At 37.1% G+C, this 18,524-nt stretch overlaps 1 pseudogene; it reads right to left on the reverse strand.

Annotated features, from left to right (window-relative positions):
• Window positions 1–677: 677 nt before the first annotated feature.
• LOC113927955 overlaps window positions 678–18,524 on the reverse strand; it is a 56,672-nt pseudogene continuing 38,825 nt past the window's right edge.

An 18,524-nucleotide genomic window follows, 5' to 3' on the forward strand; every position in this document is an offset into this window, starting at 1 on the left:
AAAGTCAGAACTATTGACTTAGGACAATCCTACTTCTACAAAACCTTTAACTTAATTTTTAATAAATAATATTTAAGATTTTAAGTTTGTGGCTCCAATATTATGATTGAAGGGACATTAAGTCGGTAGTTGGTTTATATATTTGTTTACGTGTGCTTAGTAATCACAATAGAATATGTGTAGGCTAACCTAATTTGGGAAATACACATTATTTTGCGCTCTTCTGTTGAGATATTGTATCAATTCTCTTCTCAGTGTCACAGCAAATGCTGTGGTTCAATGTCAAATCAGAAAATGTTGACTTAAAAGTGCCCAGATGTTTATCTGAAAATATAAACTTTTTAGTACAAGACTGAGTTCTAAATTGGATTATAAATAATGATGCTATGAATACTGGAATGCAGAGATCTTTTCAAGTGAATGATCTTGTTTGTTTAGGCTCGGCAGTTTAATGAATTTTACTTTTTTTTAAAGAATCTGCAAGTTTTACTTAAAAAAATATGTTTCTTTAATTAGATTATGAATTTTATCATATAAAAGTATCATTTGATGGGAAACAAATGTAGCTCCAGTCCTCATTTCAACCCTGTCACAGCCCAAAGGGGACCATTCCCAAGGGGAGAGTATGGCTGGCGAGCCCTGAAGTTGGGGGAAGTGTGAACAGCCACAGGGTTGCCTTACTCCTTGAACTTCCACTCTTTGCAGAACATGGGGCAAAGCTGCTGCACCTGCTGTGCATTGAGCCACTTGAGAATACAGTGCATGTGGTAGCAATGGGAGCACTGACCCCACACCAAGGGGGCAGCCATGGCAGGGCACCTTGCCTTCCTAGCAGCAGCCATTGAAGTCCATCTCAGAGATGCTGAGTCCTCCTCCTGGGCCACCCAGAGCCAAGTGGCCACACCCTTCCAGCACTTAATCTTTACCTTCAAGGTGGTGGAGCCTTCCTAACCACGTGCTGCCCTGCCCACCTTCTGTTTTAGTGTTTTCATTTTTTTAAATATATTCCCAGAAATAGAATTTCTAGATCGTAAGTTAGTTCTATGTTTAGTTTTTTCTTTGAGGATCTTCCATACTGTTTTCCATTATAGCTATACCAATTTACATTCCCACAAACAGTGTACAAAATTTCCTTAGCATTTGTTATCTTTTGTCATTTTTATGGCCATTCTAACAGGTATAAGGTGATATTTCATTGTGGTTTTAATTTACATTTCCCTAATGACTAGTGATATTGAACATTTTTTCATGTACCTGTTGGCCTTTCCTATCTTTGGAGAATATCAATTTAGGTCCTTTGCCAATTTGTTAATTATGTTTTGTTTTGCTACTGAGTTATATGCATTCTTTATAGGTTTTATATGTTAACCCCTCATCAGATATACCATTTGCAAATATGTTTTCTCATAAGTTGTCTTTTCACTTTGTTGGTTTCTCTTGTTGTATAGCAGCTTTTTAGTTGATGTAGTCTCGCTTATTTATTTTGTTGCTTATGTCTTAGGTGTCCTAACCAAAAAAATTATTACCAAGACCCTGTCATGGAGCTTTATTTCTAGGTTTTCTTCTACAATTTTCATAGTTTCAGGTCCCACATTTAGGAGTTAAGTCTAAGTCACATTTTGAGTTAATTTTTCTGACTGATGTAACATACGGGTTTAGTTTCTTTTACATGTGAATATCCAGTTATCTAGCACCTTTTATTGAAAAGACTGTCTTTTCTCCATTGAATATTCTTGGTTCCTTTGTCAAATATTAATGGACCTTGTATGCTTGGGTTTATTTTCTGGGCTCTTGATTCTGTTTCATTAGTCTACTGGACTCCTTTTACACTAGTAACATATGGCTTTGATGACTATATCTTATAGTGTAGCTTGAAATCAGGAAGTGTGTGATGAGGAGTCCTGCTTTAGTTCTTTCTCAGGATTTCTTTGGCAATTTAGGGTCTTTTGTGATTCCACGTAAATTTTAAGAGTGTTTTTTTCCTCCTTTGAAAAATGCCATTAGAATCCTGATAGGGATTGCTTTGAATCTATAGATGACTTCTGGTAGTATTGATATTTTATATTAATTTATCTAATCCATGAATATGGGATGTTTTTCCATGTGTCTTTTTCCATTTCTTTAATCATTGTCTTATAGTTTTTAGAGTAGAGATATTTCACTTCCTTTAATTTCTATTATTTTTGATGCTATTGTAAATAAGATTTTTCAGAGAATTCACTGTGTATAAAAATGCTATTGATTTTTGTATGGTAATGTATCCTGCAACTACACTTAATTCATTGATTACAACAGGTTTTTTGGCGGAGTCCTTAGAATTTTCTATTCCAAATTATGTCATCTGAAAATATAGATACTTTGACTTCTTCCTTTCCAAGTCTGATACCACTGATTTTTCTTTCCTGGTAGTACTAGATAGTGCAATGTTAATAAGAATGGTAAGAGTGGGCACCTTTCTTTTGTTCCTGATCTTATAGGAAAAGTTTTCAGTCTTTCACCATCAAGTATGATGCTAGCTGTGGGTTTTTCCTATATGGCCTTATTATGTTGAGATATTTCCTTCTATGCCAAACTTAAGAGTTTTTATCATGAAAAAGTTTTTGTCATGAATAGCTATTAAATTTCATCAAGTGCTTTTGCTGTACATATTAAGATCATATAATTATTTTCTTTCATTCTATTAATGTGATGTATCACATTGATTTGCATATGGTGAATCATCCTTGCAGTGCAGTGATAAATCCCATTTGATCACAGTGGATAATCCTATTAAAATTCTGTTGAATTTGGTTTGCATTTTATTGAGAATTTTTGCATCTATGTTCATCAGGGATGTTGGCCTGGTTTCTGGTTTTGATATCTTCATAAAATAACTTTGGGAGTGTTCCCTCCTGATTTTTCTTGGAAGAATTTGAGGAAGACTGGGGTTAATTTTTATTGAAATATTTGATAAAATTCAACAGTGAAGCCATCTGGTCCTGGGTTTTTCTTCATTGTAAGGTTTTTACCCAATTTAATCTCCTTACTAGTAATTAGTCTGTTCAGTTTTCTATTTCTTTCTGTCTAATCATCACTTTTCTCATCTGAATGTGTGAATGTAATAATTATATTAAGATAAAAATTTGATAATGCATTTTCTAATTCAGAAAACACATACATATTACTCTGTAAATTGTACACATTCTTCACATATGATTTGCTCACATGTACAGCTATGGTAAGTTTATCCAATATATCTCATTCTATGCTATTTACATAAAGAATACAATTCCTTTGAGCAAAAATTCCTATCAAAGTATTCAAAACAGTCTATACATTTAGTAAGCAATAGACTCCAAGATTTTTGATGCTTTACTTAGTAAACAGGATGATGCTTAAAGACATATTTCCTATTTATTTTTTTAATATTCCCTAATGTATTTTATTTTATGTTTTTATTTTTTTATTTTATTTTTATTATGTTCAATTAGCCAACATATAGTACATCATTAGTTAGAATGGCTAAAATTAACAAGACAGGTAACAACAAATGTTGGCAAGGATGTGGAGAAAGAGGAACCCTTTTACTATTCATTTTTATAACTACTTTGTCATCATATATTAAGAGCCAATAACATGCCCTTACAAAAATAAAAAAAAGATGCTTACTTTTATTACTTTCAGTACATATCTCTTTCTTGACCTACATAATTTAGAGTCGACTTTACCCTATAAAGAGAAATTTAGTACAAGTAAGAATTCTTTCCCTTGTCATCAAATTTTTTGTTATTTGACTTTTAATGGCTTCCCTATTAAGTATATTAAACTCTCTTTATTGGGGTGCCAGGGTGGCTCAGTCAGTTAAGCATCTGCCTTCAGCTCAGGTCATGATTCTGGAGTCTGGGGATGGAGCCCCACATCAGGCTCCCTGCTCAGTGGGGAGACTGCTTCTCCCTCTCCCACTCCCCCTGCTTGTGCTGATTCTCTGTCAATTGAATAAAATCTTAAAAATAACCTATTAATCAAATTTACAGACTACCAATTGATTCATACTATAAAAATGAGAATATCAGGATCTATACGTACTTCTGCATAGTTTCCCTAACTTTCCTATTTATATCAAGTATAGCAGGACTTGTACAAGTAAAATAAAATCACAATTTGGTTACATAAACTAAAATAAAATCTGACTTCATCTTTCAAGGCTCCCCAAAATATGTAATTCTATAATAAGATTATAATCATGTAAACATGTTTGTAGAATAACTGTATTGTAGAGATGGAGATTGGAGCTATAGATAAGCATATGCTTTTCTCTATCTCCAAATAATCCGTTTAATTCAGAATAGTTCCAGCATCCAAAATAAAATTTAAATTTCTCATGTTTTATTAAGTGATTAAAATCATGCTGCATGGGGTGTCTGGGTGGCTCAGATGGTTAAGTGTCTTCCTTCAGCTCAGGTCATAATTCCAGGGTCCTGGGATAGCGCCCTGCATTGGATGGGGCTCTCCGCTCAGCGGGGAACCTGCTTCTCCCTCTCCCTCTGCCTGCCGCTCCCTCTACCTGCCGCTCCCTCTGCTTGTGCACTCTCTCTCTGTCAAATAAATAAAATCTTAAAAAAAAAAATTCATGCTGCATGTGTTTTTTTTCCCTTCATATTTGAACCACAGATATTTTATTCAATTCTTGTTTTCTCTGGAGTTTTTGTACCTTTTTAAAATATATTTTTAACACGAGGGTAAGCCTCCTGCAGTTTCTTAATATTAGAATCTTGGGATTTTCTAATGTTAATCAAACTGGTGGTCTTATATATCCATTTGTCATCCTGGAGCTTCTTTGGTTTATTTCATAAATGAGATCTACTATTTCCGGAGTAGCATGGCATCATCCTTTCCAGAGTATTTTAATGGCTAGGATATATAGTTATTTTTTCAAGATAATGTTCAAGAGAAATTATTTTTAATACTTGCCTGCCGAGATCTATTTCTCTTGTTAACATTTGGTACTTTTATTGGGTAGAGCATTCTAGGGTTAAAGTCATTGCTACATTGTTTTCCAACATCACTGCTATCTTCAGGCAAGTTTGGTACCAATTAAGTATTTTCCATTAAATGGAAAATCCTTAATTTAATCCAATCCCTGTAATGGTATCCTATGCCTTGGTCCTCTCCCTCAGAAACCATGGAATCTTTGTTTTCATTCTAGAATGTAGAAATTTTATGACAGTATTTCCAAATGTAAATCTTTTATAATTTTTTTTCTATCCTCTTTCTAAAATGCCTATTATATGGGTCCTCTACCTTTTTCCCTTATATTTTACATTTCTTTTAGTTTTCCCATTAACACATTTTTATATTTCACATGCTTTTACTTTCCCAATCCCTTGTTTTTTCCCAAAGCATTCCTTCTAGCTTATGGAGTCACTGTTCACTCAAATGTCTCTAAGGATACTAACTAGATATTTTTTATGTTTTTCTTCTTTTACATTATCATTTTCCTCAGGTGTTAGTTTTTATTTGTTCTTCTTGACCATTCTCTTTGGATTACTTGCCTTTCTCAAAAGTCTAGTGATCTTTGCTGGTCAATACATATTAATGCATAAAATACTATACTGGTAAATACAGATGTTGGAGTTTTCCTCTGAAAATGCATTAACCTATCCCTTCACTCCCGAAAGTTCTTGTTCCTAAATTGGGTGGCTGACTGCAAGCACTGTGTGCATAGTCTGCCAGACTTCACTTTAGAATAAGCAGGCTGTGGAGTGGTTACAAACTGGAAACTTACCTTATGCAATTACTTCACTATCTTTAACTGAAATTTTTGACTTCTATTTTTAGTATTCAAATAATAAATGCTGTCATATCTTCTTCCAGAGGAAAATTCTTTTACTAAGAAAGTATAGTAGCTGGGTCCACAATCTAGTCATAATTTATAAAAATTTCTAAATTTGAGTACAAATCAAGGGTATCCAAGAGTCTTATGACAATAGCAAGTGTTGGAAATCTGTCTCAGTTTGTGATAATCCATAAATATTAAAGACCATGGACACATTGGATTTTGGATCCTCACTTCTCTACATGCCCTCCATGGATGGATGAGTTATAAGGGATCTCAGGTTCTTTAGTGTTCTAGATATAATTTCCTTGTAACAAACTGCCTCAAAGCTTAGTGTCACAGAAAACCATTTATCACACTCAGGGATTCTGTAGAACAGGAATTTGGACAAGGCACAGCAGAGACAGGTTCTCTCTGTCCCACTAGGTCTGGGGCTTCAGATAAATGATGCAAAACCTTGTTCCTAGAATGATCCAAAAGCTCATTCCCCCATGTATCTAGAGGTCTACTTTGACTGATGGTCAGCAGCCTCAGTTACTCTCCACATGTTTTTTAAGATTTTATTAATTTATTTGAGAGAGACAGAGAGAGAGCACACATGCAAGAGAGAGCACGAACAAGGGACATGGCAGAGGAAGAGGTAGAAGCAGGCTCCTGGCTGAGCAGGGAGCCCAATGTGGGGCTCGATCCCAGAATCTGGGATCATGACTTGAGCTGAAGAGAGATGCTTAACAGACTGAACCAGCCAGGTGCCCCTCCATATGGTTTTTTTAAATGGACTATGACAGCTGGAGTCCAAAGACAAGAAAGCAAAGAAGCAGGTAGACTCCTATCACCTATTATGACCTAACCTCAGAAATCACATAGTATCATTTCTGCCACATTCCATTAATTGAAGCCAGAAGCAAAAATAAACTACTTCTTGATAGGGTATGACAAAGTTCTGGAAGAGAATTTGGCCCTGGAATATTGCTGTGATCATTTTTGTAAATATAACCTGCCACCATCTACCGTCTGTCCTAACAATCTCCATCCCTTTAACATGCAAAATATACTCACCCCTCTCCACTTAATATTGGCTGTGCTAATTACTTCAAAATGTAGAACTCAGTAGAGAGAGTGTTTCTCTGTTTCCTGTTACCAGCTGAAAATTTTAAGACTGAAAGTTAGAATTCTTTGAAGGTTCATCCCCTCATGTCAGACAGTTAATATCTTTTGCACGGGGCCTCTGTTCCTCTCCACATGGGCCATTTTGAACTTCCTCACAGCTTGCTGGCTAACCCTAAAGGGACGTGTGTGTGCACATGTGTGCAGAGAATAGGAGGAAAGAGAGGAAAGGCAGTCTAGGGGAAAGTCCTATCCCATTTTATGATATAGCTTTAAGAATTAGTGTCATTTCAGCTCCTTTTTAGTTGTTAAACAGTTAAAAATCTTGTCTGCATTTAAGGGGGAGAGAAACAGATTTCATTTACTTCAGGAGATGGGCAGATCTAAAAGGGCGTTTGGCCATCTTTGGAAAACAAAATCTGCCACACTTGGTTCTGTTCTACTTGACTCTACTTCCTATGTTGAAGGGCAGTGAGAGAGTGGGCAGCAAGAAGGTATTCATTATAGCCTAGGAACAGAAACAGACTTGCAAAAATTTCTCTTTGTATCATTCAATTCTTCTGTACTTTGCACCCTCTAAAATCAGTCATCACATCTCTAGAATCTTCAGGCTTTGGAGTAAGGGTGCTTTCCTGTTTGTGTGAGTAGTGCCCGTGTCTCTGTGTGCAAGTGCACGTGTGAGTGTTTGTGTGAGAGCGCATGTATCTGTGTGTTAAAGGATCCTTTCTGCCATTCTTTGTTTAATCTGTCTTTTCTTGCCCTGAGCAGTAAGCAGCCAGCCTGAGATCCAGGAAATGATCGATAGGGGGATGAATATGGTTCTGTTTGTATTCAGACCAAAGTCTAACTCAAATAGAAGCTGACAGTAAATCAACAAGAAAAGCAGACTTGGGACATTTCCCTCTTGTAAGAGTGCTGACTCATTTCCTCATCACATTAGAGAATGTATTATAGTCCTTATATGTTCTTATAGTGACAAAGGAGATAAGACTATGTGCTAATGGCCTTGTTGGACTCTGTTTTCTGTGATTCAGCACCATTTCATGGCTAAAGCAGCAGGGACAAGAAACATGTTTATTTTTTTAAATTATAAGACAAGTGAATACAGTATTGTTTTTCCTGCTAGATCTTAAATAATCATGAGAATACAACAATATAACGTGTAATTGGAAAGAAGGAAGTATTTAAAAAAGACAGTATGAATGTACCACTAACCCACAGCCTAGTGAGAGAAAAATTAATACTTAATCCGCTTGATCTGGTGGTTTGTATTATCACACCGAGATTAAATTAAAACTTTCTCCCCATAGGGATTTTCATACTATATAAAACATATATAGTGAAATTTAATAGATTTATATGAAGACTCTAAGCAGTTGACTATCATGAAACACATATTAAGCAATTGGAAAAGATATATTTTATGTATTACAGTGAATGTTCTTATAGTGACAAAGGAGATAATTCAAAGAGTAAACATTAAACAACCTCTATGTTGGGCACAGTCCTAAGACGTATGTACCATAAATAGGTAAAAACCTGAAAATAATTTAAAAACAAAAATCTATTTGTAACCTTCATGTTCTCAGCATTGAGCAAGGTAATTCAGTACTTAGGAAGGATATACTCTGTCCTTTAGAGATTTTATTTTTTTTATTTTATTATGTTATGTTAATCACCATACATTACATCATTAATTTTTGATGTGGTGTTCCAGGATTCATTGTTTGCGTATAACACCCAGTGCTCCATGCAATATGTTTCTTCTTTAATACCCATCACCAGGCTAACCCATCCCCCCACCCCCCCTCCCCTCTAGGACACTCCATTTGTTTCTCAGAGTCTAGTCTCTCATGGTTCGTCTCCCCCACTGTATAGGTCTTAAACTATAAAACTTGTTAAGTGCTAAAACAGTATCTCCTTTCTATTCAGTACTATCTCAACATAGTGAGTGTGGATGATTTAGCTGCAGTAGTGACTTGAGTTTACCACAAGCAAGCAGTTACTGCAAATGCAATTTTGACGCCAGATACTCCCTGAAGGGACCCGTCTAGATGCTTGATATAGGAGAGACAGGTTGGCTTTGCTCAGGGCATTTCCTGACACAGTGGTGGTATTTCCTTTGAAGGTTGGCTAAGGTATTTAGCCTGATGCAATAAATATCTGTCCAAAACTCCACATCAGTGAGGGTGGTGGAAGATCACAGAGTTGGATGAGGACAAACTGGGTTCAAATATCAGTTTCATTATACACAATTTGTGCCTTAAGCAAGTTATATAGGGCCTCTGGACCCCAGGTCCCAAAGATAATAAAACCTGTCCTTTTTACCTTACAAGTTTATCGTGAAGATCGTGGAATTTTTAGGGCAGGAACTATGTAAACACAGAGTTCCATACCAGCTTTAATTATACTTATTTTCCTATGGATAAATGAGAACCATGTTTCCCTCCCATTAAATTTTCATCAGTGTCTGGTCCTCTATCATACCTGAAAATTTCTATTTTGAGAGTGTTAGGGCCTATTTCCTTTCTGTATTTCCCAGATATACTTAGGTGCCAATTACTAGGGATTCTTTATTTCTAAAACTGAGTAAGAATTCAGGATTAAGGTCCAAAAACCAGGGGATAACTGAAAAAAAAAAAAAAAACCCACACATTTTGATCTGCAGTAAACCTTGAGGGATGTTTTCAAGTCTAGTTTACTCAGCACAGTCTGCTTTATGTAAATAAAGAACACGGAATTCAATAGGATTTTCAGAAATATTCAGCTCATAAATTGTTCCCACTGAGCATTACTATTCCATAGACATTACCCTAGTTTGGGAAATTGCCAGAAAACTTAGGTTGGTACACAATTAAATTTTCTTTCTTTTTTTACTATTCTTTACTCTGACAGATTTCTTCCTTTAGCTCTCCCAGAAACAAATAGAAATCCTTCTTTCTTTGGGTCTTAATTCCATATTGCAGCCAATTTGACTCAACCACAGTTATACTAAATACCGTCTTTAAGAACAGTCAAGTCCTAATTGTCCTAATAGAAACTGTCCCCAAAAAAGCCTGTAACAAAAAGCTACTCCTCTGTGGCAGGGCTTCTTGTCTTAGTCACCAGCTTGCCACTACTGGAGAAGGATGTTGGCTGAATTCATAAATATGTATTATCAGGCAAATACAGCATGGCATTTTTTGACTTATCTGTCTTTTCCTTGCAGTAGTTCCTTGCCAGGAGAAAGGGCATGCTACCTTTTTCAGCATATATTCTGAGCATCTCTGTGGATCACAACTGTGTAGGACGCTCTCTCCTCTTTTCTGGGTCAGAACATAGTGGAACAAATATGTCTTTAGCAGATAAGCATTTTCATTTTTACTGTCACACACAAAAGCACAAACATCTACAGAACAGTGTACCTACCATCCCTAACTGAGTGAATAAAAAGTAGCTGAAAACCAAACGCTGGATAATGAATTAAAACAGTACCATAAAAATAAAATGCAGATAATTAGAATCTAAAATAGTTGTTTTTAAAGTTCTACAAAGGCCCTTTAATGGGTGTGTTTATGTTTATATGTAACAGATGGCTAGGAACATCCAGTGCCTGTAAATTTTAAACATTTGGGAAATAGTAGGCAAGTAATGTTTCTCCTAACCAACATGTCCTCCTTTGCATGTCTTCCAGAATCTGTTTACTAGCTGCCATATTGGCTCTGTATATGTTCAACAAGTTTCCTTCTCTTTTCTTCTTCTATTATGGTAATTTTACTTAATTTGTTTAATGTGGTACCAGTACCTTATGGGCTGAGGGACAATCAGAGTGGTCAACTAGTCCTGGATATTTTAGAAAAAAAGACCTGCCACTGTTTGCTCTTGAGGGACTTTCTAGGGAGAGTAGACTGAAGGTCACATCGGTGAAGATGCTCCCATCATCATAGGGCAGAAGTTTCTCCCACAGAGAAAAGTAGTGACATTAGCCTTGATTCTCAATCATCATTAGTAATGGCTCTGTGAAAAATATTTCTATGGAGATCATTCTGTGGAACTTTAGGCAATATCCAAGCATAATTGCTCAAAATCCTGGGCGAGACCCTACTGAGACCCTATGCATGGCACAAATTTATCAGGATAGAAAGTTGAGCCATTAGCTAGAGATGACCAGAGGCTAGAAGCACCAAGACTGATCAATCAGTGCACACAAAAAGCATATCAATCAGGAATAAACCCAAAAGGCTTCAGAAAAATTCACACTACAAAGGCATTTCCATTCAACTTCACTGAACTATGGCCATGATTTTCAAGAGTTTAGCTGCTTCCTTTTCTAAGAGAAGAGCCATAAAAAAAGTTCACTGTGAGATGCGTGCAGTTATCCAGGAAATCTAATTCCTTTGTAAAAACTGAAGTATTCTCTATGAAGAGAGAACCCAAAAGAAACTTCCAGGTGGCCAACACTGCACAATACACAGTCTGGCGGCCTACTACATATATCCTTTAAAACTGAAATTTAGGGGCACTTGGGTGGCTCAGCTGCTTAAGCCTCTGACTCTTGGTTTCAACTTGGGTCATGATCTTGGGGTCATGAGATTGAGCCCCGTGTCAGGGTCCACACTCAGCTGAGGGTCTGCTTGCAATTCTCTCTCTCCTGCTGCCCCTCCCCCTGCTCACACTTGCTTGTGCTCTTTCTGAAAATCTTTTTTTAAAAATTAAATAATGGAAATTTAGCTTGTAATTCCCACATTTATTCAGCAAATATTTATTGAGCACCCACTTTAAGTCAGACACTAGTCTAGAATAATCAGTGACCATCACAAAAAGTCTCAGCCGGGGATTTCCCATGCAAGTAAAACAATTCAACAGGTAAAAAGAAATGTAGTTCAGAAGGCTAATAGCATTCGAATCACAATGTCATTCAACTGGTAAGTAGCTGAGTCTGAATTTGAACCCAAAACCAAAACCTATGTTTCTCCCACTGAGCAAATATACTAAAAGTGGGTCTGCATACCTATATTAATTACACAAAACCCACTAGCAATTTCTCTACAGTTAAGAGGATTTATGCCATTTGTATTGTAAGACTATCTAGTTTTCTTTTAAAAGGTTTATTTCCAGACAATGTTCATCTACCATTATGAGGAGAAAAAAAAAAAAAAAAAAAACAAAGATTTTAGACACTGCAGATTGTAAAAATTTTGGTAAAAATCATATTTATACTATTTAAGAGGGCATATATACTGTACTCTTTATATTCTGTCAGTATAGGACTCTATATACTGAAAGATGCCATGCAAGAATCAGGCAATTATTAAAGAAACTGACATTTTTAAAGTTTCTTAAAATATAGAAGTTGTTTTTGTTTTATCTAGTCAAAAAAATATGCTAGAAATTAGTTGATTTCATCTTTTAATGCATTTTATTTTTAGTTTTTGCAGAGCTCATAATCTAATATGAAATCTCTTAGGCTATTTTGAACAAGACATTCAATTTGACCTATTGATCTCTCAATTCAGAAGATGTCAATGACTGCCTGAAGGCAGCCTCAGAGAGCACAGATCTTCCTTGATTTATGATGGGGTTATGTCCCAATAAACCCACCATAAGTTGAAAATATCATAAGTCAAAAATGTATTTAATACACATAATCTACTGAATATCATAGTTTAGCTTAGCCTACTTTAATCATGCTCAGAACACTTACATCAGCCTACAATCGGACAAAATCACTAAAACAAAGCCTATTTTGTAATTAAGTGTTGAATATCTTATGTCATTTATTTAATACTGTACTGAAAGTGAAAAACAAAATGGTTGTGTGGGTACAAAATGGTTGTAAGTGTATCATTTGCTTATCCTCATGATGTTGGCTGAATGGAAACTATGGCTCACTACTACTGCCCAGCATCCTGAGAAAGTATTATACCATGTATTGCTAGCCCCAGAAAGATTAGAGTTCAAAATTGAAGTACAGTTTCTATTGAATGCATATCACTTTCACATCTTTGTAAAGTCAAACCATGGTAAATTGGGGATGATCTGTACCATATACTCCAACATGTGGAAGACAGAGGTGAGAATTCCCATAATCATCACCAGGAGATGAATAAAAGTTTGTTGGTGATCTCCAAGATGTCCCACAGTTAGGAAAGGTAGGAAAATAAAAAGGATCATGGACTAGACAAGGGCAGTGGAGATGAAGGCCACTGACAAGATGAAGCCCATCAACACAGGATATGGATATGGCAACCTGGCAGGGGGAAAATCAGTTGTGTTGTGGGGGGGGGGATAGGTGGCAGAAACTAAGAGGATAACAGAAGACAGTGGTCAGATTTTGAAGGGCCTCAAGTACTAAGCTAAAATGTTTGTTTTGTTGCTACTTTGAGGATCACTGAGATATTATAAGATGGAAAATAACATGGTCTTATTCTGGTTTTAAAAATTATTTTACCTGCTGTGAGGAAGGTAAAGTAGAGAGAATCAAGTCGGGTGGCCATCACAATAGTGACAGCTTGAATTATAACACTGGCAGCAAAGATGTAAAGAGATATTCAAAATATATTTATGAATAAAGTCAGCAACACATCTTTAGTGAATTGATTGAGTAGATATGGGGTACTTAGAATGAGGTGACTAAGCTGATTCCCAACTGTCTGCCTTAGATAGCTGAATAGAATATGGAGTCTAATTAGGGGAACAATAGAAACAAGTTTGGAGAAAAAAGAGGAGTCAGTTTTGGACTGGTGTTTTGGCACAAATGGATGTCCTATCAGCTTGTGTAGTGAGCTGTGGGATACATTGTTCCATAGTCCTCTGATAAATCTGAACTAATGGAGAAATAAAAGGAAAAACAATCCTACAGGCAGCCATGGCTTCCCAAGAAGCCCAGTTCACAAGTAGCATCTCTTCTGGATTCATCACAGTCTGATGTCTGGTTCTCAGTATCATAGACCCTGGGAAATTATTTATTCAGGATCCCAGAATTAATGGGACTAAAGTGTACTGACTCACACTAATAACATTTTAAGGAAACCAATGTATAAAGGAATATAACTGCATAACTTTACTAAAATAGAAAGTAATGATTAAGTACTTTAAATACTCACCAATCTACTTTTTTCATTCTACCCTCTAAGCAGTATTCAGGGGAAACCTAAGAATCGGAAGGTTGCTTGAGGAGCACAGAATCAAAATACTGATAATGCTGAGATAGGGAGCAAGATGGCAGAGGAATAGGAGAACTGGATTTCATCTGGTTCCAGGAATTCACCTGGATAGGGATCAAACCATTCTGAACACCTACAAACTCAACAGTAGATCGAAGAAAAGAATAGCAGCAACTCTCTGAACAGAAAAGTGACCACTTTCTGGAAGGTAGGACGTGCAGAGAAGTGAATCCAAGGCAGTATTTGGGAGGATAGATGGCGGGGGAGGGGGCCTCTGTCAGCCGATTCTGGCAAGTGATAGAGCAGTGGAGAACAAAATCTGAACTTTTAGAAGTCAGCTCTGCGAGGGTCATCGCTCCAGTGGCTAAGTGGGGGGTGGAACCCTCGCAGGACAGTGTGGTCTCAGGACCCTTGGGGTCACAGAAAGACTGGGGGTGCCTGAGTGTGGCAGAGCTCCCACATATCGGAGCAGGGAAGCCGGCTGCAGAGGCGGAGCTGAGGAGCGGGCCTCAACTCAGGGTTGCCATAAACCGTGATCCCCGGCACAGTTGGCCCACTACTCCTCCAATAGGGACCCAACAAGCAGCAGATCCGGGGAGACTCCCCTTCTTCCCCCAGGAGGAGCAGTGTGGGAGCTCACTGCAGGGATCTGCTGGGTTTGGAGACTCCACACCGAGTTGGGTGCCAGAGATAGAAACGCTTGGTCACAGGCTGGGTGAGCACAGAGTGTGGCTGGAGACCGGGGAGACAGAAGTGATTGACTGCTTTTCTCTGGGGGCTCACTGAGGAGTGGGGCCCCAAGTTCTCGGCTCCTCCGGGGCGGAGATTAGAAGGCCACCATTTTCCCTCTTCTCCTCCAAAGCTGTACTGAGAGCTTGCAGGGAACAAAAGCTCCCGAGAGCAAACCTGAGCAGATTACTTAGCCCGGACCAGCAAGGGCGGGGCAATTTCGCCTCTGGCAAAGACATTTGGGAACGATGGCAACAGGCCCCTCCCCCAGAAGATCAGCAAGAACAGCCAGCCAAGACCAAATTTACCGATCAATGAGAACGGCAGAACTCCAGCACTAGGGGAGTACCGCACATAGAATTCATGACTTTTTTTCACCCTGATTCTTTAGTCTTTCAAAGTTTTTTTTTTTAATTTTTCTTTTTCCTTTTTTCAACCAACACCTTACCAATCCCTATTTTAAAAAACATTTTTTATTTTTCATTTTTAGAGTCATATTCTATCTCTTCAAAGTAGTTACCCTTATTTTTGGCATATATATATATATATATTCTCTATTTAAAATTTTGAGATAGTTTCTTCTAACAGATCAAAATATACCCTAAATCTCTAGTGTATGGCTTTGTTCTAGTCTCCTGCCTGATCACATTCTCTCTCTTTTTTTTAAATCCTTTCTTTTTTTCAAACTTATCAATTTGTTTTATAAAATTTATTATAATTTTCATTTTTACATTCATATTCCATCCCTTTATTGTATTAACCCTTAATTTTGTTCATATATAACTTTTACTTTCTTTAAATTTTGGGAGGCACTTTCTTCTAACAGACCAAAATACACCCAAAATCTAGTGTGTGGCACTGAACTATGTACCAGCCTGATCATATTTGATACTCTGTTTTTTTCTTTTCTTTTTCCTTTTTCTTTCTTTCCCTTTATCTCCCCCAGTTTCACATCTTTTCTGATTAGTTTAGAGTATATTTTCTGGGGATGTTATTACCCTGTTGGTATTTTGTTCTCTCATTCATCTATTCTCCTCTGGACAAAATGACAGGATGGAAAAAAATAACCTCAACAAAAAGAACAAGAGGCAGTACCAACTGCCAGGGAACTACTCAATATGGACGTTAGTATGATGTTGGAACAAGAGTTCAGAATGATGATTTTAAAGATCCTAGCTGGGCCTGAAAAAAAGCATGGAAGTTATTAGAGAAACCCGTTCCGAAGAAATAACTAAAATCTAACCAAGTCGAAATCAAAAAGGCTATTAATGCGGTGCAATAAAAAATGGGGATACTAGCTGCTAGGATTAATGAGGCAGAAGAGAGAATTAATGATATAGAAGACAAAATGATGGAAAATAAAGAGGCTGAGAAAAAGAGAAACAACTACTACTGGATCACGAGGGCGGAATTCAAGAGATAAGCAATACCAAAGATGAAACAACATTAGAATAATTGGGATCCCAGAAGAAGAAGAAAGAAAGGGGCAGAAGGTATATTGGAGCAAATTATAGCAGAGAACTTCCCTAATGTGGGGAAGGAAACAGGCATCAAAGTCCAGGAGGCACAGAGAACCCCTCTCAAAATCAATAAAAATAGGTCAACACCCCAACATCTAATAGTAAAACTTACGAGTCTCAGAGACAAAGAGAAAATCCTGAAAGCTGCTCGGGAGAAGAGATATGTAAACTACAATGGTAGAAACATTAGATTGGCAACAGACCTATCCACAGAGACCTGGCAGGCCAGAAAGAACTGACATGATATATTCAGAGCACTAAATAACAAAAATATGCAGCCAAGAATACTATATCCAGCGGGGCTGTCACTGAAAATAGAAGGAGAGATAAAAAGCTTCTAGGACAAACAAAAACTAAAGGAATTTGCAAACACGACACCAGCCCTATGAGAAATATTGAAAGGGGTCCTCTAAGCAAAGAGAGCCTAAAAGCAACATAGACCAGAAAGGAACACAGACAATATACAATAAGTCACCTTACACCTTCATTGTATTAACCCTTATTCTTGTACATATATAAGTTTTTCTTTCTTTAAATTTTGGGAGGCACTTTTTTCTAACGGACCAAAAGACACCCAAATCTAGTGTGTGGCACTGACCTATGCCCCAGCCTGATCATATTTCATCACATTCTGTTTTTTTGTTTTGTTCTGTTTTTGTTTGTTTTCTTTTTCTTTTTTCTTTCTTTCCCTTTCTTTTCCCCCAGTTTCAGGTCTTTTCTGATTTGTTTAGAGTATATTTTCTGGGGAAATCGCTACCTTGTTAACATTTTGTTCTCTTATTCAACTACTCTCCTCTGGACAAAATGAAAAGACGGAAAATATCACCTCAACAAAAAGAACAAGAGGCAGTACCGACTACAAGGGAACTACTCACTATGGACATTAGTACGACGTTGGAACCAGAGTTCAGACTGATGATTTTAAAGATAATAGCTGGGCTTGAAAAAAGCACGGAAGCTATTAGAGAAACCCTTTATGGAGAAATAAAAGAACTAAAATCTAACCAAGTCGAAATCAAAAAGCCTATTAATGAGGTGCAATCAAAATTGGGGCTCTCACTGCTAGGATAAATGAGGCAGAAGAGAGAATTAGTGATATAGAAGACCAAATGATGGAAAATAAAGAAGCCGAGAAAGAGAGGGATAAACTACTGGATCACGAGGGTAGAATTCGAGAGATAAATATAAGATGAAACATTAGAATAATTGGGATCTCAGAAGAAGAAGAAAGAGAGAGAGGGGCAGAAGATATATTGGAGCAAATTATAGCAGAGACCTTCCCTAATGTGGGGAAGGAAACAGGCATCAAAATCCAGGAGGCACAGAGAACTCTCAAAATCATTAAAAATAGGTGAACACCCAGACATCTAATAGTAAAACTTACGAATCTCAGAGACAAAGAGAAAAATCCTGAAAGCAGCTCGGGAGAAGAGATTGGTAACCTACAATGGTAGACAGTACATTGGCAACAGACCTATCCACAGAGACCTGGCAGGCCAGAAAGGACTGGCATGATTTATTCAGAGCACCAAATGAAAAAATATGCAGCCAAAAATACTGTAACTAGCAAGGCTGTCATTGAAAATAGAAGGAGAGATAAAAAGCTTCCAGGACAAACAAAAACTAAAGGAATTTGCAAACACAAAACCAGCCCTAAAAGAAATATTGAAAGGGGTCCTCTAAGCAAAGAGAGAGCCTAAAAGCAACATAGACCATAAAGGAACAGAGACAACATACAGTAACAGTCACCTTACAGGCAATACAATGGCACTAAATTCATATCTTTCAATTGTTACACTGAATGGAAGTGGGCTAAATGCCCCAATCAAAAGACACACGCTATCAGATTGCATAAAAAAACAAGATCCATCAATATGCTGTTTGCAAGAGACTCATTTTAGTCCCAAAGACACCCCCAGATTGAAAGTGAAGGGGTGGAAAACGATGTACCATGCTAATGGACACCAAAAGAAAGCTGGGGTAGCAATCCTTATATCAGACAAATTAGATTTTAAACCAAAGACTGTAATAAGAGATGAGGAAGGATGCTATATCCTACTTGAAGGGTCTATCCAACAAGAAGATCTAACAATTGTAAATATGCCCCTAACATGGGAGCAGCCAACTATATAAGCCAATTAATAACAAAAGCAAAGAAACACATTGACAACAATACAAAAATAGTGGGAGACTTTAACACCCCCCTGA

The sequence above is a fragment of the Zalophus californianus genome, chromosome 7, assembly GCF_009762305.2.
Source record: "Zalophus californianus isolate mZalCal1 chromosome 7, mZalCal1.pri.v2, whole genome shotgun sequence".
In the NCBI taxonomy this organism is placed as follows: Eukaryota; Metazoa; Chordata; class Mammalia; order Carnivora; family Otariidae; genus Zalophus; species Zalophus californianus.